The 25,951-nt window shown below is 38.6% G+C and overlaps 1 long non-coding RNA gene across 1 annotated transcript; it reads left to right on the top strand.

The window, feature by feature from the left end:
• Positions 1 to 7,224: 7,224 nt before the first annotated feature.
• On the top strand, positions 7,225 to 24,206 carry LOC146542332 (uncharacterized). The gene is made up of 3 exons (XR_014880576.1): positions 7,225 to 7,344; positions 17,785 to 18,006; positions 22,067 to 24,206. It is a non-coding gene; the product is annotated as an uncharacterized LOC146542332 (long non-coding RNA).
• Positions 24,207 to 25,951: the final 1,745 nt, after the last annotated feature.

The following is a 25,951-nucleotide window of genomic DNA, read 5'->3' as shown; positions in this document are numbered from 1 at the left end:
TGCGGAGGGACAGCCTGGAGGACCTGTTGTTGCCCCTACTGATGCCAATGAGGCCATCTTTCTCCAGATAAAGGATCAGAGCCACTGGCCCCAGCACAGCAGGAGGCCTGGGCAAGTGGCCATGGGGCTCAGTAAGGCACTGGGGAGCATCCCTGTGTGTCTACTGCACTGTCTCCAGTGTCACTGACTCTGTGGCAAGTTTTGCAAGGAAGGATGGTGGTGACATTTGGCTCCTGAAGGTGTGAACATAGACAGCTGAGGTAGATTTGCAGACCTTGTTAATTCGTAGCCACTCTCAGCGGTGTTTGGGGTTTGTGCTGTTTTCCTTTCTCACTGAGACCATTTTGCTTTGGTAAAAACAAGAGATTCTGTAAGAGGTGAACAGGCTGAAGGCCTTCAAGATTGCAGGTCCTGATGCATCAGCTGAAAAGTTCTTTTTGAAAATGTAGCTTTAACCTTGTGGCCCTCTTTTTTCCAAATTTAAGAAAAGATAATAACGTGTACTAGGTTTTGTAATGTATGAGGTTGTAGTGTTCTTTGAGGACAAATTAAAAATCTGCATTAAAAACAGCCTGTTAACTGCCCAAAGGCCATAACATGATTCTAAAAAATACCTGTTTAAGTCCATTGATTTCCTAAGCAAACTACGGCAAATCTGTCAGACTTTTTTTTTTTTTTTAAAGTACAAAAAGTTAACCAGCTGCAGATTCAGTGCTGTAATCTGCTTGCTGATGTTACAAAAATACAATTTCTATCTCATGTTGTCTCCCCCATTCTGTAGCCCCTTTTTGACTGTAACTCCTCTCTAAAACACTTCCCTCATCAATGGCAGTGCTGCAGGTACCTATTAGGGACTGTGAAACAGCAAAAGCCTGGTGATCTTCTTCACACGGGTATGAAAGATTTGTACAGCAGTTGCCATTATCCTTTTATATATGCTATTACTACAATGATCCATAAAAATGATTACTGATTTTTTTTTTGCTTTGTACAATTATGAAATATCTACTATGGCTACCACTACTTGTCTCATCTCAGATGAATCACATTCCTTTATTCAAGGAGTAACAGTTCTAGGATCATCAGTGGTTCTTTCTTCTCCCTATTCATCTATACATTCATCTCTGGCTTACTTATAGGAGGATCTACACTCTTGTTGCTTTTTTTTTTTTTTTTTTTAATTTGTGGCTGTTTGATTCTATTCTTCATGAAAGCTATTCCTTGAACCACCTAAGAAATATACGAAGTTACTCATCTCTTCCCAAGACAACTTTGCAAAAGCCCTGTCATACCTCCAAATAGCAGTAGTCACTGCTGGTCATCGAAACTCAGAGCAATTACAGACCAGAATATCCACACCTTTCTATGCCTTTCTATTCTACCCTGGGCAAGCTGCCTGCTAATAGATAGAGCCCCAGACTTCTTGTGGAGTTTGACACTTACCCTGTTTCTGTTAATCTAGCCCTTGAGATCATTCAGATAGGTTGATCTTCTGTGCTGAGCAATATAACGTTTCTTTGTAATATCACATTTTAAATTCTGCTCTGTCCTGAAGGGTGCAGTTGTGCAAGGTTTGTTTGTTAAGCTGATATTACCACAGATAAGATAATTTTGTCTTAGTCAATTAAATGAAATGACTGAATAAAGTTTTAAGAAAATAAAATGAAAAAGTTTAGTCCAAACAAAATGATCTACTGATATTAAAGCAAACAATTTTTTAATGGTCAGAAAAGATTCATCAAGAAGAAAACCACATCCAACCAATTTCATTTCCTCCACAATAATGTCAAAGACCTGTGAATAAACAATGGAAGCCATAAATCTTACCTTTCATTATGCTTTTGACATTGGCTGGTGTGATCTTTATACAAGAAAACTAGGCAAACCAGGTCAGGATGAAATAGAGTTGGGCGAAACTTGATAACCATATCAGAAAAGTGTTTGGTCATTTGCTACAAAAACACAACATTAGTAGATTAAGTCCTATCTTGATTTTTTTTGTTTTTTTTTTTTTGTTTTTATTGTTGTTGTTGTTGTTGTTTGGGTTTTTTTGTTTGGTTTTGGTGTTTTTTGGTTTTTTTTTTTTGTTGGGTTTTTTGTTTGTTTGTTTTGTTTTGTTTTTGCAAATCAATATTTTCAGAACTAAGGTATCAAAGTAGGAAGCAACCCTATTAAATTTTAGGTACCAAGATAGTGACACAGGCAGTGATGCTGGTGAGTGTCATTAAAACATAATGTTTGCTTGACAATCTGGAGAAATGACCTTTCTTCCTTCCACGCTCAAAAAGAATATACTACATGCAGCCATTACTCAGTGATTAGACTGAAACCAATTTTTTTGGGCAGTACTTCTGCAGATCTGAGAGCCACAGTGGGTCTGAAGCCAGCAGGGGTTAATCTGCTGCTGTTACTAGAAAAGCAAACACAGCATTGGGATATATAAACAGAGGCATACCTACAGGGTTTGTACAGTATTTGTTCCATTCTAGTCAGCCTTTGTAAAGACCCAGCCATACTGCTGCATCCAATTTTGGGAAAAGCACCTCCTGCAAGGTGGGAAGAAGCTGGAGGGAGTCCAGAAGGGAGCAGTGAGAATAACCAGAGGTCTAGAAAACACATTTGGTGAGGTGAGACTGGGAATCATAGAATCATAGAATCACAAGGTTGGAAACGACCTATTAGATCATCTAGTCCAACCATCTTCTCATTACCACTGCTACCACAAGCTACTAAACCATATCTTGTAGCTCCTCGTCCAGACACCTCCTGAACACTGCCAGGGACGGTGACTCTACAACCACTCTGGGCAGGCCATTCCAGTGCATGACCACTCTCCGAGAGAAAAAGTTTTTCCTTGTGACTAACCTAAACATCCTTTGGTACAACTTGCAGCCATTTTCCCAGGTCCTGTTCGTTGCCAGGGAGAAGAGGCCAAACCCCTCTTCACCCCAACCTCCCTTTAGGAAGTTGGAGAGTGCAATGAGGTCTCCCCTGAGCCTCCTCTTCTCCAGACTGAACAATCCCAGCTCCCTCAGCCACTCCTCATAAGACTTGTGCTCCAGACCCCTCACCAGTTTCGTTGCCCTTCTCTGGACACGCTCCAGGGCCTCAATGTCTTTCTTGTAGTGAGGGGCCCAAAACTGAACACAATACTCGAGGTGCGGCCTCACCAGTGCTGAGTAGAGGGGGATGATCACCTCCTTGCTCCTGCTGGCCACACTATTTCTAATGCAGGCCAGGATGCAGATGGGAGAAATAGGACTTTTCAGTTTGAAGTGAGAAGAACATGGCAACATGCTTGAAAGCAGCTGCAGAGGTGAAGGGGAAAGTTTTGTTTCCCAGCCCATGAAAATCAGGTCAGGATAAAAAGGGGCCTACACACCTTAGTATGTGGCTTCAAGATGAAAGTTGAGAGGTGTCTGCTAATGGATAGGGCAGTGCTAGAGAACATCTTGGAAATTTTCAGATAGACACTAAGGAAATGTTACAAAAAATTGTCTCAGAGATATTGCAGCCATGCAGGTAGCTCATCCTGCTGCTGAAGGCTAAGAAGACCTTTCTGGATTGATAACTGTCATCAACTATATTCATTTCATTTGTATCAAACAAAAGAAAGGGAAACTGAAGATGGAAGATTGTTACAGTACAGGTAAATAATTTAGGGGGTAAATGAGGTTTTTCAGGCCTCTATTCTACTTTGCGGTAATTTAAGAAATACTTACAAAATAAACATATAATGGTTGAAGACTGTGTGATAGAGATATCTTGGCTCCCCAGAAGTGTCATGTCTCTGGTCCAGCTAGTGAGATGCCTTGCTCCTGTTGACTCTTGCTCTCTGTGAGCTAACAGCAGATCTTCTGTAGACCAGCTGGTGGCTACAGCAGCTGCAAGAAGCTGGACTAGAGAGGTTGTGTGCTGTGCTGAGTTTGTCCACCAGCAGCTTCACAAGATCACTAGCAATGAACACACAGAGAGGCCACGGCACTTCTCATCTTGTCTTACATACGTGGGCCTCAGTGTCAACTCACAGGCTTCCACTTAAGATCACTGAAGATAGCCACCCAATAAGTATAGCTGAATGTTCACAACATATGGATGACCTAAATTACTTTTTTAGTAATATATGATAAAAGAAGGCTTGGTAGATTTTCTCTTTAATTGCAGTCTCCCTCTACATAGATGAAAAAGAAATGGGAATGCCATATCATATCAAAGAATCAAGGGCTTCAATTATTTATGCTTCAGATATTTCCATCCTTTTCTACCTTCTTCACCTTCTTCAAATTTAAAACATTTCCTGTGTTTTTAAGTGCACTGCTGTCTATAGATATGAGCAGAGAAGCATGCAGTACTTCAAATAATGGTTGCTTGCTTCTCACACTGTGGTAGGACTATATTACATTTGTATGTAGCCTACCAAAGTCCATAGGCATAGCATCAGAAGAAAGTGGCAGTCTGTGGCCATCTGGCTCAAAGTGACCTGAAGGTGAGGTGCAGAGTGTAACAAGCATGAAAGGGAAGATGAGCAGTGTGTGCAGTAAAATCAGCATGATCCAGCATGCTACATTCAGTCTCTACAGTCTACTCTGTTTATGTTGTTTCAGCAACGATTTAAATTTTTCCCTTTAGAAGGGAAAATCTGCCTTAAGAAAATTATTAATTAAATGTAAGGAATGGTTTTAAGACAGCCATCCAGACACTGAGCCGGATTTCCCCTAGGAGCATCCATTCGATGCACTGCCAGGAAGCACAAGAAATGCCTGCAGCTGGGGAATGCACACAGTGCTGCTCATGATGCCAGGCCCATCCTACTCCTTGGTGTTCACAAGTGTGTGCAGCAAACCTATGCCTTACATGTTTTTCCTACTGCTTTGGTTACATGAGGCCATGCAAGAGTTCACAAATTAATCTTACTTTCACATTAACATTCATATCATCTCCCTCGGAGTCTCTTTATTCTAGCCATTAATATGCACATCCTTCACTTGAAATCATCATTAGGATGACTAGATCAATTCACATACATTTGAAATACTATAATTTATTATGAATTTCCCTGAGTATAGAGACATAGATCTGTTTCTGGGCATCATTCTTCTTTAATTCTGAAGACTGGGCTTTTAGTGTTTTCGAGGATTCGGTGCTGAAGTATGGATAGATCTGAAGTTGCACATTCAAACAAAACAACATTTAAACATTCTTTATTCTGGTAAAGTGAAAGAAAAGCACCTTTTTTCAGACTTTCCACAGGGAAAAACTTGTTAGGAAGAATTATTTGTGTTTCTTGTGTGATACGTAAGCAGATTTGTGTCAATTACTTCGCTTCTCCTTGTGTTGTGAATATTAAAACCTTGGATTACTTTATGTGGTTTTCCTCATTTTAGAGCCAAGGCAACTATTACTGAACTTCATTAAAAAGAGCTTTGTAAGCATTCCTCTTCAGAGGTAAAGTCAAGAATCTGGGAAGATTTGTAGAGCTGGCTTTCATGCAGACAAGAGGACCACCATCAAACAGTATCTCTTTAACTTCCATTTATGATTTCTTATTTTCGCTGTTGGTGATAAAATGAAAGAGCTAATGTGGAGATAAACTTTCCTCCTACCAATCTGCTTTTTGCAGTTATCAAATATATTTGAACCTAGTCACCGTAAGAGACATTGCACACAACTAATCAGGCTGCTGGCCTGACTTAGTACAACAATTCCTATATATTAACATCGAAAGAGATTTACCAGCTTCTACTACAGTATGAATGAGTTGCTAAAAAATAATTTGTAATGATGAGGAGAATTCTCCAATTTCTCAGGTAGTTCGTATCTAGGAATGCTCCTATCTCCTCAGAAATCCAGGAAAATAACACTTGTAGCAGAACACAAAAAGTACTACCTTTGAAATATGCTATGATCACTGTATTGCTATATAATACATTTCTCTGAGATAAATCTGTACTGACTAGACCTGAATCAATGTTTGACTGGTTTCCTCCTTGTGCAGCTCTCAGAGGTTTCTAAAATGATCCAGTCAATAGCAAACGCTGCAGGCTGCTTAGGATCTCTGAACTCCCAATTATCCCTGCATTTATTCCTAAATAAATGGAAGGGACAAAACAAGCTGTATTTCCATGTCTATAGAAAAGACCTAATGTGCTCTCCCTTTTTTGAATCCTGTTGTTGGAAGAGAAGACAGAGTAAGCACTAAGAGAGTCTGCAACACAGAGATCTAAGGGGAAAAGTGTGCAAAGCATGGAGGAAGCAGATTCATCCCACATTTCTAGCAGGATTTTCTTTAACTTCAGCATGCTGCTCCTTATAGGAATTATTATAGGAATTACAGGAATTATTATAATTAACTCAGTGTTTTCTAGGTATTTCAGATTAAATATACAGTAGTACTACTAGACATGAAAGGTACAGCACAGTCACAATGAGTCTTATCAGCTGCAGCTTGGTGCTTGGTATCGAATCACATCTGTGGAAGTAGCATAAATCATTCTTTCTCTGGAAATCCTTCCTGAAACCGTTTTGATTTTGGGGCTGCATGCATGACAGCTGTTACATGAAAACAAGAGATAGAAGTAACTTCTACTCCTGGCTTTTTCCTCTTTGATATTGTTCATACAGAATATCTGTACTGAAAGAAGTAACCAGTGAATGTGAGCACCCCTGAGCAAGGATTGTGAAAGTGGGAACTAAGCACAGCTTTTAAAAGGGGCTATACTGCTGATCTAGCTTCATGGGAGCACTGCTGTGTTTCATGTTTATCTCATACAAAGAAAAATCATCATCCTGAAGGTCACCATTACACAGGGAGCATCTCAGTGGCAATCCCTCAGGTTTTGATACAGCATATTTTCAGCATCTGTCTGCTAGAAAGGTACCAAGAACAAGATTGGAGCATTCTGAATGAAGAAAAAAATCTAAAAGCAGGTGATTTCAGATTGCCTCAGAAGTATTTTTCCTCTTTCATGTTCAGACAGGAAATTGTGTTTCACTGAAAGACTTTCCCCTCTCTATTTTTAGCTACTTGGCTCTTTTTTTTCCTAGCAGTTGTGCATTTGTAAGCAAATATATAATTTCTAAATAAAACACCAATGTTTAAAAACACAAAATAAAATTTCTCTTAAAAAGGCCATTAAAACCAAAAAGTATACCAATTAAGAGCCTGAGTGTTTATGTTTCCCAGCAACGGTGCGAGGGTTTCTGGTCTTGTTTGCTTATTAATGTAAATAAACTGCTAAACTGGATCCTCCTGAAGGCCAAGGAGGAGTTGGAAAGAGGGAAGCTTGATCAGCTGTGCGATCTCTGTCTCAAACATTGCCATGGGGGAGCTGAAAAGGCACTGAGGTATGTTGTGTGTGGTAGCTTACCAGATTTTGTCATTTGCAGGGCCTGGCCTGCACACTTTACAAAACAGTCACTTTCCCAGACGACAGTTTGCCCCAAAGTCTTTGTTTTTCAGTCAGTATCCGTGTTATGCATTGCCTTCATATTCATGCTCATTCACCTCTCACCTCCTCTGTCAGCAAAGCCACTGTGAGAGAAGGGAGGATCACCTCCAGAGAGCGGTGTGAATGTGGTGAAACTTACCTAATGGACTGGAGGCACGTGTTGGTGCTCAGCTAATGACATAATTTGGATTTAATGCAACAACTCGGGCTTTTGTCCATGAATTTTAGGCAATTTATTGCCTGTCTATCCAGGCATGGCTCAGTGAAATGTTGCTTTGAACTTCCGCAGTGAGTAAATGTTCTGTGAAATTACTGGGACAACCTCAGAACTGATGTGCTACAACCCTGCAGCACTACCATAGCGAAGGAGAGCAGTGAGTATGCAATCACAGAATACCTTTCAAAAGCCATAAAAAGAACAACACCAAAAAGTTAATTTCTTCCACAGTACTCAAAAGTACAAGTCAGTTCTTTTCTAATCATTTTCTTTCAATATTCAATCCAAGTAATAGCATTTCTAGAGAAAAATAATTCCTTTAATTTTGAGACATTGCCAAAACCCAGGAACACCATAGAATCTATATATGATCATATGGACTGCTTCTCCTCCACCCACAATTTTCTAGTTCTATTACTAACAGAAACAGAGCATTAGATGAACCTTGAAGGAGAAAATAAAATGGAAATACCACACACACCCTTGTACTTTTCTTCCTTGTATTAACTGTTTCATTTTCTCTACAGCAGACCCATTAATCCCCAAACCAGACTTTTTTTTTTTTTGGTAATTCAGTTAATTGTGATCTATGGGGTGGAACTCCACTCCTCTGAGCAATGTGCAAATACTGGGGCAGGCAGTAGCAAGCAAGCAAGCCATGAATTCAAAGCACGCAGGTTAGAAAAGTGCAGAGAGAGATATTTGTTCAGATGTGCCTCTGAGAAAGCAAGCAGCACTTTGACCCTTAGCTTTGCTGGAAGTGCTTGTGTGCATTAATGTGTACCTGGTCAAATCACTTCTTGGGATAAGAAGTAAGAGCAGAACAAAGAAACTGAGAGGAGGGAGCTGCTGTACCCATTTATTCTGACTCAGTACTGTGGCATCAGTCACTGCACTGCGTGAACAGCTTGGAGCAGAAAACACAGATTTACACAGACACTCATGTGCTCTGTGTGAGCGACACACACAACCTCCCAGAGCTCTGGAGAGTCCAAACTTAACCCAGTGGTGTGGTGGTATGGTAAAACTACTTTGCACACAGAAGAACATGCTGAGCAGAAAAATAAAAGCAGCACTCTTCATCCACCAAAGCTGAGGATGATCTGCTGTGGCTACCAAGTGGCAGTGTCCTTAGCTGAGGAGGACAATAGTACAGCCACTCCTCTCTTTCTGCTCTTACTTTGTTCCTTTCCTGCTAGGAGTTGTGATTATATCTTCCCCCTGTAACATGCCTTTTTTTTACCATACATGGGATTTTTATATGTGGGACACATGCAATTCTTGTTCTCTTTGTTATGCCCTACACCCAGACTCATCAGCTTGGGATGAGGACACGCAATTAGTGACAAGTGGATGGCCATCCGTGATTGGTGCTTCCACCGCTGGTCTCCTGTTACCACCTGTGCCTGTATTTTAAGGACTAGCATGTTCCAACATATTTGATAATTTCTTCTGCCATCTTTTGGTTGTGTTTTTGAGGTCCAATGCTAACGAGCAGGATAATCTCAAAGCTATGTAATTGGAGATCCTATCTCAAGCCCTTGTTAGAATCAAAATTCCTTCAGTTTGAATATAATTGAAGGGTTTTAAAGATTGTTCTTGAGTACATTTTCTGAATGTAAATATAGATGTCAAGCATGTACAGAGGTCTGCATATAATGCTGCTTCTGTCTCCAGTAAGGTTTCTTTTGTGTCAGCAAGCACACATCCTTCACATCAGTAGTCTTTAGCCAGACCTCAATGAGAAGTAGGACATAACCTTCTTATGCAATTATAAATACTGTAAGACTGAGAACAAACTCTGCCTGACCTTCAGCCACTTTCCAAGAAACAGTATAAGAATTTTCCAAAAAGGCAACAGTTATGTAGGAGGTTTTCCAGCTTGGCAAGTTTATGAGAAAGAAAAGCCAAAAGTCCAATCTCACTTAGCAGCCTCAGGAGTGTAATATGTACGTGCAAGTTTCCATTTGGTAAATCAGGGTTAAACATTGGACACTTTTCTTACGTTGTGAGAATAATGTATCTGCATAAACACAGAACAAACTTTCTAGTTCACTACACTTATTTTGGTTGCTGTGTCAAACCATAAACTCTAAACCATCTTAAGTACAAATGTTTTGATCTAACTTGCAATTCTATTTTAAATGGACAAAATTCCTCCACCAGCACTCATTCACGTAAACTGAATTATAAACTAAACAAAAGTCAGATGTTTTGAATAATGGATCAGGAAGAATTATTCCAGCTTTTGTTTTGCATCTAACAAGTTTGCTCAGACAAAGAAAGGAATATAAATATTTTGCCCTGCGTTACTTTTTAAAACTTTCCTAGAAAAGTAGATGTCTACAAAACTCTTTATTTTGAGAGCTATCAAACTCACGTGATCTCTTCATTCTCCAAAACAAGTACACATGGCTGATTCTAAGCTTTATTTGTTCTCAGGTCCTCTTACCATCAGTGTCATGCAATCAGATTTAAAGGTGGTTACATTCCAAGCACTCTGCAAGCAAAGAACCCCAGTACTTTAGAGTTTCCTGGTTGACAATATTTTTCCAATGCCATAATACCACAAACAGTTATGCAGTCATATATATTTTGTCTAAATATAGGGCAACAAGTTTACTGACAGGAAAAAAGAGAATTTTTTACCCATCTCTGAAAATAAACGGGTCACAATATGTCTAGTATGAACAAATGCAGTCCGAGGCATGTGGAAATTATTTGTTTTAAATAGCCCTGTGGAAACTAGGCCAGTTTCTACAAGTAGCCCTTAATCAACCCTTGAAAAACTCTCTTGAAAATGTCAGGCAATTACTAGTTATTTTTTATAGAGTAATTCAACCATATTAACTTGATGCACACTGGCACACTTTGAACTTGAAAAATAACAAAGCAAAGAAAGGAAGGGCTGAGCTCTGAAATGATCCACACATCCTGGCTGCGGTCCAGCAAAGCACTTACTCATGTTCTCCATTTAAAATAACCAGTTCCCCTGTGGGCTGCTCACATGCAGAACATCAGGTAGCACAGCTGTGCTGCGTTTTCAAGAGAAAGTTCCCATATACAAGAAAAGATGCTTGACATAGTTTTTCTGTAAGGAGACCATAGGTCAGAGAGAAAATATTTTTAAAAGAAGATATGAAATTATATTACTTTAAGCTTTGTTACCAATCTAAGTAACTAGTAAACAGAAGAGTGTATTTAAGTACACTGCAGTTGAATTCCTTTACATGTATGCTTTTTCTTCCTTGGAAATTATGCCTAGATGCACTAGTGGATTTTGATTGTCTGGCTGGGAAATCAGACAGCCTGAGTGGAGCATAAGCTGCAGATGCCCAGAAAACTTGTATAAATATCTTGCATGTACAAACAGATCAAAACAGAACATCAGAATCTGCTGTACTTGTATTGAATGGACATCGCCCAAACTGCCATTCAAACAGGCTATGTCGTTGAAAACTTGCCACATTTGGACGTGCTGAGCTGTTGAACAGCAGATGCAAGCAAACTTCTGCTGGGAAATAATGTACCTAAAGTCACTATGAATATGCAGAGAGGATATGCTGCTGGCTGCATTGTAATTATATGATTTCTACTCTCAGATGCAGAGCTGAGTATTGTACAGCTGCTAGCACACAAGCTGTAGTGATAAAGTAATAAATGAGGAAAATCCACTAACATCAGTAATCATGGACTTTTTTTAAAAGATAAAGTAATTTTCTGTAGAGTACTCATTGTTGCAACTTGCTTTATCTGCTCTGTCATCCGAAATCCTGCCTGTAAAGCTGCAACAGGATAAAATCAACAAACAAACAAAAAAACAGAATAAGCAAACAGGTAAACAAACATCAACAACAACATCATTAAAATGATTTCTGTATTTAACAAGGATAGCAGAGAGAGTATAGAAAGTTGCACCTCACTCTGCCATACAGCTCATGCACATGCTTCAGGAAGAAAAGCAAAGAAAGTTCCAGTCCATGCAGGCAGCCTGGTAAACAAGCCACAAAATAAGAACAGATCTGAGTGCTCCTCTTCTTGCTGACTCCCTTTGTGTTGTAGGTTTCACTGGTTCAAAGGGCTGCTGCATAAATCTTTCATACTGCCCTGTGTGTTCCAGTGTAAGCAAGACAGAAATCAGAAATGTTAAACTAGAGCCATTAATGTATTTGCAGCCTATATATTAAGCTTGCTGGCTTGAAAGTTTACCAGCCAGAAAACAGTATTGTTCAGTGTTATTAAAATATATTTCTATATGCTTCTGGGAAATCAGATGTTCTCATCTGCAGATGAGAAGATGGTGAAATCCACGTACCAGTTTAGTCACCTATTTTTTTTAAAAGACTTTTGAAAAGACACTTTATGTTTGTAGTGGAAATGCTAAGTCACAGCCTGAAATAATGATTGAGCATCTGATGGGAAGGCAGGGCCAACCCAGGGAAGCTCAGGTATATGCAATGCACCTGAAGGGGTGCAGCCAGGATCCACCCTTTCCCAGATCTCATTTAAGGGTTGGCAGTAGAGAAAAGGGTAGCTCTTGCTGGAGATCCCTTCCTCCTTGAGGTCTTCTAAAGGTAAGCAGCTCTTTTCCTTCATTTCTGCAGCTGTTGTATCTGGGCTTGTTCTCAATTTGCTGTAGCTAAAGACTTTGCTACCCTGCTATTATCGCAGCACTTTCCGTCCCATTATAGCATTACAATGTTGGTTTGTAATGATTCTGTGGATAAGCAAACAGTACTATCACAGCAAGAAACTGCTGCAATTTGACAATCTCTCATAAATATCAGATTGATTTCAGAGATAAAGGACATGCCCTTACATGTGGTAAGCAATAATGAAGAAGGGTGAAGGAACTGCATAAAATTAGGGCTTCTGGGAGGTACAACTCAAAACTCTCAAAATCTAACCCAAGACCCTTCAAGGACAGACACTGAACTGCTAAAATACAAATAAAATAAACTAAAATAAGCAAATAAAACACTTTTTTTGTTGGTTCTCTATGATCCGAGTTATATTGATAAAGAATTCAATATTATTATTCTTAAGTTATTGTACGAAATGTAATGCACTACCAGTTTGTAGTTAAGCAAAAAAAAAAACAAAAAAAAAAAAACAAAAAAAACCCAAAACAAATAAAAAACCCCACACAGAAAATAGAGGAAAAAAAAAAAAAAAAAAAAGGGAAAAAAAAAAAAAGACAACTAACAACCCCGAGGTCTGTTTTGCATTTCAATGCAGTGTTACATAATGGTAAATGTTATCAGAGCAGTATCTGGTTAGAATGGATAGGGCTAGGGGGAATGGCTTCAAGCTGTGCCAGGGGAGATTTAGGCTGCATGTTAGGAAGTACTACTTTTCTGAAAGAGTGGTCAGGCACTGGGATGGGCTGCCCAGGGAGGTGGTGGAGTCATGCTCTGACATCTAGCCAGCAGACAAGCATGTAAAGCACCTAGGTCAGGGTCAATTGAAGGGTAAGATGTTGCCCAAAGCTGGAAGGTTTGAGTTTTGTTTGGAGAATTCCTTAGCAAGGACACTCATATTTACACAAGACATGTTGGGTAAGACTATTATATCTTGTTAAGCTCTCCTATCTTCCTCCACTGTAGGCTAATATTTCCATGGAAAGGGCAAGTTAAAAGGAGAGTAGCCTAGTGGTGAACGTGTTTTAACAGCATGGAGAAGATCCTGGATTCTCCTAGGAGTATTTATACATCTTGAGTTGTACAGAAACGTGGCAAAAGTGCTCTTAAGAGCAGCCTGAACACAGCCTGAGAAAGTGAGCCATCTCCAAGTGCAGCACAGTTTGTACAGCATTCCCAACACTGTGGCAGAGGGCTGGATTCTCGTTACTGAGTGCTGCAGAAACAGCTTTTGCCAAGCACTGTGAGCAGAACAGTATCAATTCTATGGTTGATGCTCTCCATCTTTCATTTTGTGAGGCTCACAAAGTATGTTCCTCAGCTGCCTCCTCCTGCAAAGGCTGGGCCAGTAGAAGCAGCCTAACTCCTTTCATTAACAAGACTACGAAGTTCACTTGCCAGGGGAGCTGTGGAAAGGTTGTACTGCTGTGAGCTTTTCCTGTGGGGGTTTGTGGCAAGAGTCTTTGTGGGATCACTTCTAAAGGCTGTCTGGCAAAGCCAGTGAAGTCAGGAGCAGAGAAGCTGCTAGAAGAGCCTAGTGGGATAACTGTGATACCTGAGGACATTTGTATGCAGTGTAGATAGATCTGGCCCCTCTTGAATAGCAGCTTTGAGGCCTGAGATATGCATTTGGGTGGGATGTACTCCCTGGATTGACACTCAGGAATGAACAGCTGTATAACTTTCATCTTCTGAGCCAAGCAGAAATACAAGTTATACTGAGCAACAAAGAGACAAATAGAAACAAGGACTCAGCGAGTGCAATTGCAAAGAATAATTTTTGGAATTGTTCCTGTATGTGAAAGGTTACTATTTGGAAGCTGTGTAGGTCACTGTAATGGTGAAACTCAAAAGCAGGTACAGCCATATAAGACACTCCTGAATTGCAAATAAAATAGAAGGCTGAATCTGGGAGTGAATGATGCCATACCTAATACCATTATCCTTCAGAGCAGGGCTCCTTAGCTCAGGATCAGAGCAAGCCTGACAGGGTTATGTCCTTTCTGTGGCAGAATTACTTGGCTATAGCTAAGGGCTCTTCACAGTGCTTCTTCATCTGGGCACATCCTAGCTCAAAATCCTAGCTCAAAAATGATGTTGAAACTTCCCTGCAATGATCAGTGCTAGGAAGTTTGCTAAGAGTCAGCCACTAGGTTGACAAGACAATGAATATAGGAACTTCAACTGAAGATACAGAAATAATCAATTTAAAATGAGAAAAAGGAATTACATTTTGAACCAAATCATTAGGGGGTGGCCAGCAGGGACAGGGAGGTGATTGTTTCCCTCTACTCAGCTCTTGTGAGGCCCCATCTGCAGTACTGTGTCCAGGTCTGGAGCCCCAGTACAAGAAAGATAGGGAGCTGTTGGAGAGGGTCCAGAGGAGAGCCACAAAGATGATCAGCAGACTGGAGCACCTCCCCTGTGAAGACAGGCCGAGGGAGCTGGGCTTGTTCAGCCGAGAAAAGAAGGCAGAGGGGTGACCTTCCACCCCACACTATCAGAGAAAGAAAGGGCTAAGTCAGGTGAAAAATATTTTTTTAAAATCTGACACAGCTGTTATTTGCTGTTACACTAAAAAGAATTTTAGAATTAACATGGAATAGATTAATGGTTTATGTCAGAATTAGCGACTGCAAGATTTACATTGTGAGTAAACTCTTCTTATTGGCATGTTAAAGAGTATAAATGGATTTGTGGAGCTCCTACATGTGTTCATGAAGCTCCAAATCTATCAAAATCAAATACATCTCTGGCATTACAATGTTTGAGTTCTTCATATCCACCCAAGTTTTATTCTGTTTAGTGAGAGTATTAAAGTTGAGGATAAAAATAAGGAATGCTACAGATCTGTATAAACCATTATTTTGTTTTATTAGGTTGTACATACCACATTCATGGAGGTGTTTAAGACCAGGCTGGGTAGAAAACCTAGGCAATCTAATCTAGTACTTGATCTAGCAGCTGGCAAACCAGCCCATGGCAGGGGGTTTGGAACTTGATAATCCTTGAGGTCCCTTCCAGCTCCAGCCATTCTATGCTTCTGTGATTCTGTTCTGTGAATACAAGAAAATAATTCTTTTCACGATGTGTGAGGGATCATACAGGTTCCTAGAGAACCTCTGCTCTACTTTGCCCACACCTTGCTACAGTGCCTGAGTTCTTTATCCGCTCTGTCCCAAGGTTTGGCTCTCTCCATCAGAGCACATTCCATGTGCATTTTCCCACCATTTAGCAAAGTCCTTCATGACTGAGAATCATGGAGGAACAAATTTTAAAATATCAAACAAGTTACTTTCTTGTAACTTTCAATGTGTGCACTTGAAAACTATTTTATACCTTTACGCACTCGGGAAGGTGTAGGCAAGAACTGTGTTTTCTTAGGATCCTTCCATCCACAGATGTTGAGTATCTGCTGTCTGATTTAGAGCACTGACCAGAGTCAGTGTTCTTTGTGGAGAAAGATCCGTACCTATCTCATTACAGTCTGAGACTTCATTTGTATCATCCTGTTTTTCAAGATACAATATTATTCCTTTAACAAGCTGGAACACGATTCTTTCTGATGGAAATAGACCTTGAGAATAAGGTTCAATAGAAATGGGGCGTTTTTCACTCAACCAGATTTGATTCTAGTCGGGGGCTACACTTTTAGATGCTTTTTCCCAAGGACAAGGAAGTCCTCTGACAGTATGCTTAGTTGGTGTAAATAGGTATTATCAATTTTACCTCTAGAATAATCACAAAGCATCAAAAAATGATTAATATCTGGTGCCAAACTATGGAATGTTTTGTTTTGTAGTATATTGTATTGCTGTTTTTTGTTTGATGGTTTAAAAAAAAAAATCTATCAGGAGCACATAAAATTACTGGTGAATTGTCATTTTATTGATAAAACTTAGGGCACTGTAGGAACACAACTTTCTTTAGAAGTAGGTGAGGATTCCAGCAGTTCTGTGTTCCCTGGCAGGTTCCCTGGCAATGTATGACTATTTTCTAGAAAAATAGTTTCATTCATATGCCACTAGAGCTGAATTCTTGCTATTACATAGTAAAGAAGTGATGTATAATGCAAGATTTAAACTTCTGTTGGTTACATCATTTAAACCCGTGTGTTGACATGCTATAATTCCTCTGTTTTTCATTTTAATAATCAATAATGCAGTAGCCCAAGGGACTACTACATGTATAAATATAATGGTACCTATGTAAATTTTTATCTGAAGAGGATGTACTATTACTGAAGAGTGTAACGGGTGGAGGAGGAAGAGCAGAAAAGCATGGAAAGCAGGAAAGCAAATGTTTCAAGAAATGTTTGGGTATTACATGAAGGGAGATGGTTTAATGGGAAATAGAGATGGTGGGGGGCAGTTGGACTGAAGGATCTTAGAGGTCTTTTCCAACCGTGGCGATTCTATGATTCAAAAATGACACTGGATAATTCTTTTGCAAAGTGACTATGTTAGAGAGAATAGTGACATGTCCATTGTTTTTAAATTCAGGAAGACATTTTGGCTAATATTCACATTTTTACTACACATTGCCTATTTTTTTTTTTTTTTTTTTACCACTTTGATTATCCTGCTATATAAATCTTGAACTAACTTTAGGCAAATGCAAGTCAAAGGCCACTCAAAGGAAAAATCAAAGCTAAGCTCTGTCCCTGGGAGGTAGATTCTACACCTGTTGTGACCTCTGTGAAGTCGTTTAAACACATTAAAGTAATTACATCAATTATACCACCTGCAGTTATACAGGAGCAGGAAAGGCAGCTGTGGTTTTACCATGATTATGGTGTTACTTATGACCTCGATGTTTGTAGTGTAATTCCATTCTTGCTAATACTGGCAGAAATACTTAATTTTCTGTGGCACAACCATTCCAGTACACCTACTGAGGGAAATTAAGAAAAATATTTCATATAGGAAGTAATTAAACCAAATTACAGTGAGCCAGGACAAAGTGTGGTTCACATACAATGTCCCAGAAGAGTTCTTTTGTTCACTGTCTATATAGTATCCTCATTTAGTAGAGTTAGAATGGCAGAGAGAAAATGTGTAGTTAACACTGAGGTTTCTATCTTCTTCAGTGCTGCTTCTGGGTGTGATTCCTGAGGGTAAGATGTGTGAACTAATTCTAATGGCAACTAACTTAATATCTGTGTTTCATTGTGATTCCTACATTCATCACACAACACTATGTAAAAACAAGCCTCACTAAAATATAGGCTGAAAAGCCTAAAAATACTTCATTAACAACATCCTGAACTAGTATTCAAAGGCAATTTTCTTCATCTGCTACTTGTCTTTTTATTACTCAAAAAAATAAAAAGGTTCAAAACAAGCCGTTTATGTATCTACTGATCTACTACTGTAGCAGACTGCTAGTCTAGCCTGAGAAGAACAAAATGGTACAGTATCTCCAGGTTTGGAGGACTGGCCACAGTCCACATTTTTTTTAATTTTTTTTCTCCCTCCAGTGCTTTTTTGGAGTAGAAGCTGTCATAAGTGTGAAGTCCTACACCTGGGAAGGAATAGCCCCAGTCATCAGTCAAAGTAAAGCCAGCAAGTGGAGGAAATTGATCCTTCTTCTCTACTCAGCACTGGTAAAGCTGCATATGGGGTACTGGGTCTAGTTCTAGACGCCCCAGTACAAGAAAGACATGGTTGTACTGGAAAGAGTCCAACAAAAAGACACAAAGGTAATCTAGAGACTGAAGCATCTGTCATGTTCTCCCCATAAAGGGAGGGAGGGGTGACCAAATTCACACATCTCCCTCATTAGAGAAAGATAAAACAATACTTACAGTTCAAACATAATCATTAATTATAATGAGAACCTCTGTACTACAATTACATTAAAGGTTTTGGCATTCTTACAATTCTATCTATCTAAGATATGTGGCTAAACTATGCAACTTCATGAGAAATCAAAATAAACAATTTTATGACAGAAAAAGAAAGAAAAGAGACAGAAGGGTGCAGAGAAAGGGGGAGAGAGTGGGAGAGAGAGGCAGAGAAGAGTTCACTACTTGGAGTACCCACATTGGTCCAGTCAAAAGCAGAACATGAGGGTGTTCTTGGTCTGTGAGACTGCTCATCAAGGAATTCTGAAGAACCAAAGTCTCAAATGCTTACTAGGTTTACAGGTGTCATCAACAAGCGAGTTTGCAGCAAACCAGAAATATTGAGGAATGTTTAAGATAGAGCAAGATCATCCTGTTGTTCACAGCAGTCCCTTCTTCACCTACTCTCCAGCCTTCAATTTGTCACAGTCTTATCTTGCAGTTGTTTGAGACAATTCTAGACATACCACAGACAACGTGTTTTTTGTTGGTCTGCTATAGCACCTCTCTTATGAGATAAGTCTGAGTGAAATGGGACTATTCTATCTAGAGAAGGGGAGGCTTAAGGAGGATTTTATCAATATATACAAATAACTTAAGGGACAGTGCAGAAGTGCAAAGCCAGGCACTTTTTTTCAGTGATGTCCAGTGCCAGGACAAGAAACAATGGGCAGGCCAGAATGCAGAAGGGTCCTTCTGAACCTCAGGAAATAATCAGTAATGCACAGACGATGCACCACAGGCACAGATTGCCAAGGGAGGCAGTGAAACCTCCTTGCTGATAGTTCAATGTCACTTGGATGTGGTCTTGGGCACCCTTGCTCTGGGTGCCCCTGCATGAGGGGTGTCAGCTGATCTCCAGAGACACCTGCTAACCTCAACTATTCTGATGTTCTATGATAGCAGTAAGGCCCAAAAGAAGCCAAAGAAGAGGACACCAAAGCAGATGACAGCATTACTGTCCAAAGGTCATTCCAGGAAAAAAAAAAAAAAAAACCCTTCTCTAAACAGGATTGATGAACAATGGTTTCAGTTATTGCATAGCTTGTTCTAACCAGCAAATTTTGCCACTGTACTTTTGTGAGTAAGTTCCAAATCTTGGCTGGTACAGGCAGAAATGACCTTCTAGATTCAGCTCTCAGCAAAGAGAATGTGGGCTTTTATTTTTATTTGTTTATTTATTTATTGACTAGAAAAAGAAAGCAGTCTTTGGAACAGACAGAAAAATAACAGATTTGTTCCTCCTCGTGTCTATACTCAGTGAAATGTCATAATCAGAAAAGCAGAACAAATTTTATCATGTTTTTTTTTTTTTTCTTTTTTTTTCTTTTTTTTTTTCCCTAACTTGTTTTCAGAGGAGTCAAATTGAAAGGCAGAAAATGCTCTCACAAAAGATATGTGTGGCCTGGAAATTTGGTCAGTAGTCTGGTGGAGGTACTGCCATCACCATCTAAGTTAGCTTGCATCCTGATTTGTTTTTTCTGGCTCTCTGTAGCCTCGGTGGAAAGAACAGAATGAAGTGGGTGGCATCGCTTTGTTCTGAAGTCTTAGTTCCTAGTTAGTTGGACTTGGTGATCTTTGGACTTGATGATCTTGAAGGTTTTTTCCAACCTGAGCAAGTCTATGATTCTATGACTTCCTGGCAAAACAAAAAACAAAAACAGAATATAAGGCATGTCCAGCATTAAGTGGATTAGATACTCACTGTCACTGTACTGCAGGGCTCCAGTGCATCTGGTGTTTCTTGTAGTTGCCCAGAGCAATATTTCCTTGGATATCTTTACTTCAGCAGGAAAAAGCATCTTAAAAAAAAACCATATGAAGACATACTGCAGAAGACTAGAAACCAAAGTGCTCCGAAACTCAGCTAGCATTTTTGACTCTCTAGTTATCGCAACGTTGTTTCTGAAAACCAACCAGGCGGTGGAGTTCTTGGAAGTGACACCAGGGGTCACATACATGTTTGCACACACACAGTGCATTGTATACAACCACAGTTTAATCAGAAGTGTGCTTCCTACCAAGAGTAAGAAAAGCTTTATTAGCACTAATCTACTTGAAGCTGTTATCAGCATTAGTGTCAACATCAAAGACTTCTGCGTGGGCCACCTAACGTGCTCTATCCAAACCCCATCAGTGAAAGCCTATGACTTCAAATGCAAGCCATTCTATAATTATGAGAGTCTTTGACTGCCAAATCTTCTCTCCTGTTGGCATTAACAAACCTATATTGCTGTCATCTTTCGTACAGCTATAAATGCTGCAGAGACACTCAAATGCCATGAAGACTTACTGTAGGCATGTAAAAGCCTTTAAATACTAGGTTTGGATACTGTCGCCACATCATATTAGTTCCACCTACTGCTTTCCAGTAATTTATTATATCCTCCTCCTGATTGTTAATCTTTCAATTATGGTGGAAAATCATGGCCAAATGTAAGTAAATTAGAAAAACGACTAGGCAAGAAGTTGTAATAATAACATCAGTTAAAAGCAGTGAGTAATTTGGCCATCAAAAAATAAGACAAGTTGACAAAAAATACGTAACTGCCCCCATTTCTCCATAAGGTTTCCTGAAGATATTCCCATCAAAAATGAAATATCAACTAGTGATTAGATACTGGTATTTATTCTTTCAATACAGTAAGACTTTTTTTTTTTTTTTTTTCTTTAGATAAGGATACATCTATGAGATTGGCAATTTTAATTTGGAGCAAGTTTGTAAAAGTTCAAATGTTTACTAAGACCTTCATAACTCACTCCCACTGTTCAAGCCTACAGATATATATGCAGATCAAAATACCCGACAAAGAAAGACAAACAAAAATATAATTTGCTTTCCTTTAAGCGTGAGGAAACTTAACCATTTGGAAAGGAGACATATCCAAAGTGTCTGAAAGAGACAAAAATAGCATGCTCTTTTTAGGATACGGAGGTGCATACATGTGCACAAATACACAAACACACAAAACCGACTAAAGGTGAAAACTAGCAATTCAACACTGCCCTCCTGAGGAGCATGTTTTAATGGTGCATTTAGAACTCACTCAATTCAGCAGATCAATCTTCACTGAGATTATCTCATATGGAGAAACCTAAATGTTCAAGTCTTATTTCTAGTTGAACCAGTTGTACAAACACAATAGATAAGTGGGCTCAGATCATCAGTGTTAGAAAATGAGATGACAATGCTACCCAGTGATTGTAAGTGCTTTTGAAACCCATTAGGAAGAACCAGGATGAGCTAAGTGCTCTCTAGACCTACGATGAGGGCCTCTTCACATTCAAGGAGTTCAATTTATGAAACAATAAGTGCTTAGGGTAGGGAGAAACATTAAGTATATAGCAACTTAACAACCAATTCTGCCTATCATACAATAAAATGGAAAAAAATTAAAAGCAATTTAAACACAAATAAATTCAAGATAGAAGTACATTAGTAAGATTTCTAGTGGCTCTTAACACATTTCTCAGAAAGTAGATTTCATTAAAAAAATCCCATTCTTAGCAAGTGAAATGCATGACAAGCTTATAAACAAGTAAATTGCTTATTATCTGGAAAACACACACACACACACACACACACACACACACATGCAAAAAAGATGTAGAATAAGTGGAAGAGAACTGCTTGAAGATCAAGTATTTACCACCCTTAAATGGATCAGAATATGCATATCCTGTGCCATTGGTATTCTAAAAGCACTCAACTACTGACATGCTCTTTATGAAAGCCTGTTTAAAAAGAGGTGATAGATGCACTGGAATAAAGTTACCTTTTCACAAGGTAAATAGATTGTATAAATAAGAATATTACTTAGTTAATCTCCTCCTTCTATCATCCTATGTGCTGTAGTTATATTCTTGAAACACTGGAATTTTAGAGTTGATGTTAATCACAAACTCTTACTTGTAGTTCTCAGAAGGGAGCCTTGAGGAATTTCATGACTACTGTTGAAAGAAAGTGAAGTTCTGTCTATGGACTCAAGTTTTGAACTACCATGAAGCAGTGCCCCTTTAACCACATTCAGACGGAAGCAAAGACTGCCTATGCTGGCTCTCTATAGGTTTGGCTGTACCAGACACAGTAATGGTGATGTTTTTATAACAGCCATTCAATCAATGTCAGCCTAAATCATAATGATTCATGAATCAGAAATTTCTGCTGTCATCTACAGACTGGTGTTCCCGCAACATGAAGCAAAAGCATCTCCCAAAACTCAAGACAAGTGAATCTTCGAGTCATACAAAAGTCTTATTGAAGGCATTAATGCCATGTGTGTAGACCTTATGTTTCGCAGTCACAGTAAACTTGCATCTATGGAAGAAAAAAAGCAGTTACTTATTGTATTTAAACTGTATATGGATATTCCGATTTGTGCAAGTTCAGCAACAATTATTTGTAAATCCCAATGCTTGCAAGGAATAACTTGTTTATATCCTTATCCTCCACCTCAGGTGAAGGCTGATATGTCAGGGTATTTGCAACTCTGGAAAAAGTGCAGGTTTTTTCGTAAAATACAGCTAGAATTAATTTGGAAGACAGAAAAGGATGTCCTGAATAATCAGAAAGACCTGTTTCAAAGCATCACCAATTATTTAATGTCAAACCATGTATGAAGTGATAACTAAATGCTCAATAAAAACAAAGGCTGAATAGTCATTGATGAAAGAAAAATGTTTCAAATTGAAGAATAAATAACATTTCTAAGGTCAGTAATAGTGTGCCATTAAACATACTGTGCCATTAAAACATAAATTCCTTATGAGAACACAGTAATGTATTAGCAAGTTCAAGAATGATGAATTAAAATACATGGGCGACATAAAATGAAAGGAGTCTCTCTCCAGAATTAGGAATCCTGTTCCCAAAGATTTCGAAGTCTCCTTGAACTCCAGCCTTTTTTTTCTGTTCTTCTTCAAAACTACATAAAATCATTGAGAAGTAAGGAAATACCATTTACTCTATGCCAGTATAAACAACTCCTCCATGTTAGGCAAAGAAAACACCATCTGTCATGTTTTCAACTTATAGAACAGAAAACTGAATAAAACATTTAGGGGCATAATTACTAGCGGAGATTCATCGTGGCCTTTGAGAATTATGTAGTGAGAAAACATTTGTCAGGAAAGGAAAACAACAACAACAACAACATCAAAAACATCCTCAAACCACAGAGAATAATCTAAGGAACAAATCCATTCAAACAACCAATGTCACAGAGGCAAAATCCCTGTTCCTGGAGATGTCTCAGAGGTGCTCCTGGCAGAATAGAATTGGCCAACAAGCAAATCCTAACCACTATCAATCAGTAACTGATCTACCCAGATCCATTACTTGCAAATTCATGTTCATATTAGCCAGGTTTCAACTAAGGTACAAATACTAAAACATTTGAAACAGGTGCCAAGGAACGTGATGCATTTATCCAGCAGATATTATCTTTAAATAATCTCTGGATACCCTTTCCAAAGGAGATAAACTTTTGTCCATATAGAAGTACCAGCATATTTTATATAGATTAGAATGAAAGGGCAAAGGAGAACTGAAAAAAGTTAGGAGAAAGGGGAAAGAAAATAAAAAAGACAAAAAAGTGCAGAATTAGTCCTGAATAAGAAATTATTAAATGAAGACTCTTCAGTGAAGATTTCTGAATGAGAACTCTTCAGTTTGGAAAAATAAACAATGGAGTAAGGTATGTGACAGAGGTCAGTATATCTAAATGTCATAGAGGCAATGAATAGGAATTGACTGTTCACTGTGTGTTCCACTTCAAGAGCTAGAAAGGACACCAAAGAAAACTGACAGAAAACAGATGCAAAACCAACCCAAGGAGGTGGTTTTCACATAGCATATGGCCATGTTTTGGATAGTAATATTTTACAAAGGTTTGTAAAGTGACTAGGCAAAATCATAGAATAAAAATACATAACTTTTTTTTTAGTTTCTGAAAGGCATATCTGTCTTCAGACTGGTCAAAGGCTGGGAGAGTATATGTGAGAAAATTCATACGTGGTCACCTTGTTGTTATATGTTTCTGCAGGCAGCAGTCTTTAGCCATTGCAAGAGGTATTCTTATGGACTTTATAGTTCTTTATATTATGAAAATAATTTTGAATTTTTAAATATTATTATAAATGTTTTATAAAAGTATAATGCTTCAGTGATTTAAGATACACTGTGCCATAAATGGCATACTTTCATGAGGTGTGAATAATCTGCTTTTTCTCTTTTCTAAAGAGAATTACTCATATGAATTTGAGCAGGAGGTGAGATCACATTTTATGTTTGATGTCTCCTGCTCTCCTCTCTTAGATTCTGTCAAAAAAGATGCAAATATTGTTCATAAGCTTATATTCCTATGATTGTGACTAGCTGTATGTAAAATACGTATATGGGTACGGAGCTTTACTGAGTTGAACTCAATCCCTCAAATACCCTGGATCCTGTCCTTCAGTAACTCCTGTAAGAAGAAATTTGGAAGTATTGCGTATGATCACTTAGTAAAATAACCTCTTTTTCATCAGTAAGCAGCCAAGAAAAAAGAAACCAAGAGACCAGAGCAAAATATAGAAACAAAATATGGATGAAAGAAATAGCTGAAGATGTGGGTAATGGTAATACAGAAAAGAAAAAAAAAGGATTAAAAATCCACTTACCATATTGACACATAGTTTTACTCAATATGAATATCATCTATTGGTCTCTGTGAACTTTTATTATTAGCCAGCTAGGTAGTGTAGGACAGAGGAACTGGATGGCTCTTAGTTCTACATCCCTTTCCATTTCTCTGAAAGGAACTTAAATTCTCATTGGCCATGTTGCCAGCCACTGTCTGCTGGAATCAAGTGTTGCAAATCTCCCCCACTTGGAGACTGCTTGAGTTGCTTTTATGAGATGCAAATATCTAAAGCCATTAAAAACTCAACAGCTAAAACTCAAAGAAAAATACAATTTACATGACCTGCTATGACTGCAGCAACAAATCCAAGAGGATCCATTCCATATGTTTGAAACTCATTTGAGGGATGTTGCAAGCTTGACTTGTTACACGCACTTTCAATACAACAGAATTAAACACCAGTCAGGGGAAGGCTTCTAGGACAGAGATGACTGCTGTATAAATACTATTCTCTGGGTAGAAATATTTATAAACGCACTTCACTTACACTTCATAGAGACTGGCAGTAACTAACAGAGAAAACATTTCTATTGCCTGAAAAAGGTAAATGTGTGTGTAGATGAAGGTGTCAGTTACACAATATAGTTATTTTTTCATCAAGGCAACCAACAATACTACTTTATTTTTGAGAAATATGTAGGTTCACCACAAGAAATACATTCTCAAATCAGATACATTTCACATATCTTGTATCAACAGAGTATTAATTAGCGAGGCTTGTAGCTGTTACTATCTACTCTTCTATATGCAGGTATAAAAACCCAGCAACAGAATAAACAGTAGTCAAACTGAAAACACATCATCAGGATTTCCTAATTTTCAAAAATCACTTTCACAGAAATGGATGTTAGGATTGTAGAAAATGGACAGGAAAATCCTTTGAGAATATAATTTTAGTTCGGAGAGTAACAGAAATTGCAAAAAGCTTGTAAGATTTTTCCGTAAAGCTGAGGAACATGGTTCATGAAAGCAATGTATCATGTAGTTCTGTTCAAGCTCAAATAGCTAAATGTTTACACATCATACAGCTTACTCTATCCAATTCCATCTCCTAGAAGATTAAGGCAGATGGTTTCTTTCAAGGCATTAACTTCGAAGTTATTTGGACAGTAGCAGTG

Source organism: Meleagris gallopavo, chromosome Z, assembly GCF_905368555.1.
Source record: "Meleagris gallopavo chromosome Z, MGAL_WU_HG_1.1, whole genome shotgun sequence".
In the NCBI taxonomy this organism is placed as follows: domain Eukaryota; kingdom Metazoa; phylum Chordata; class Aves; order Galliformes; family Phasianidae; genus Meleagris; species Meleagris gallopavo.
The sequence above is the reverse complement of the archived record's forward strand: the minus strand, read 5'-3'. Positions and strand labels throughout refer to the sequence as shown.